This window comes from Citrus clementina, unplaced genomic scaffold (genome assembly GCF_000493195.1).
Source record: "Citrus clementina cultivar Clemenules unplaced genomic scaffold, Citrus_clementina_v1.0 scaffold_9, whole genome shotgun sequence".
Taxonomy (NCBI): domain Eukaryota; kingdom Viridiplantae; phylum Streptophyta; class Magnoliopsida; order Sapindales; family Rutaceae; genus Citrus; species Citrus x clementina.
In genome coordinates this window covers 22,303,191-22,304,071 of record NW_006261964.1, presented here as the reverse complement: position 1 = coordinate 22,304,071, position 881 = coordinate 22,303,191, and positions in this window count along the sequence as shown.

The window sequence follows — 881 nt, the reverse complement described above, 5'->3', positions numbered from 1 at the left end:
AAAGGGTCCTTTATTCTAAAATTGGGGGCCAATTAGTTCCAAATAAAATTTAAATGTCCTATTTTTTATCCAATATGTTTAAAAATTAATGAAATAAAAAATTCCGATACAAGACTTTCACCTAAGCAGTTAATGACTATAGTGAACCGATAATGTGGGCTACTAAAAAGTTAAAATTGCAGAGGAAGAAGAGCGTAAAACCACTTTTATTGAGAAATGAGCAAAACTATGTTGCAACCAGTCATTGGATCTATAATTGTACAATTGTATTAGCTAGATCCAATGGCTGAAAGCAACAGTGGTACCGTACCACTGTTGCAACATAACTGGACTCTTGAGAAATTATTTTACAAACTCGAGAAAATAACTCTTTAAAAACTTTTAACATCAATAAACTAATACAAAATTAAATCAATTTATAAATTTTAACATCATTAATTTTGATCATAGAAAATTAAACTTCAGATGCTGCTCCTAGTTTGAGATTTAGATTCATGGGCCTCTGCATTAAAAAAAAAAACCAAATGATTTTAGAAAAAAGGGCTGCGAAAAAAAAACAATATTTAAATTTCAAATGCATGATCTAAATTTTTAGACAAGATCAGTCATATATTGTATTAATAGAAAAATTGAAACTTAAAAATAAAATAAACACATAGCTACATTCTAATTTTAACAACATATTTTTTGATGAATTTTTTAACAGCAATATTCAGAATATAAAAAATATTCTCAAATGGCATACTCATTCTTTGTAACTTTTATGTTTACATTTAACGACAAATTGATCATGGCGATAAAGAGAGGAGAATACCTCCAAACAAACAAGAATAAAATTTCAGCACTAATGATTCATGATTGCATGAATAATATAAATTATG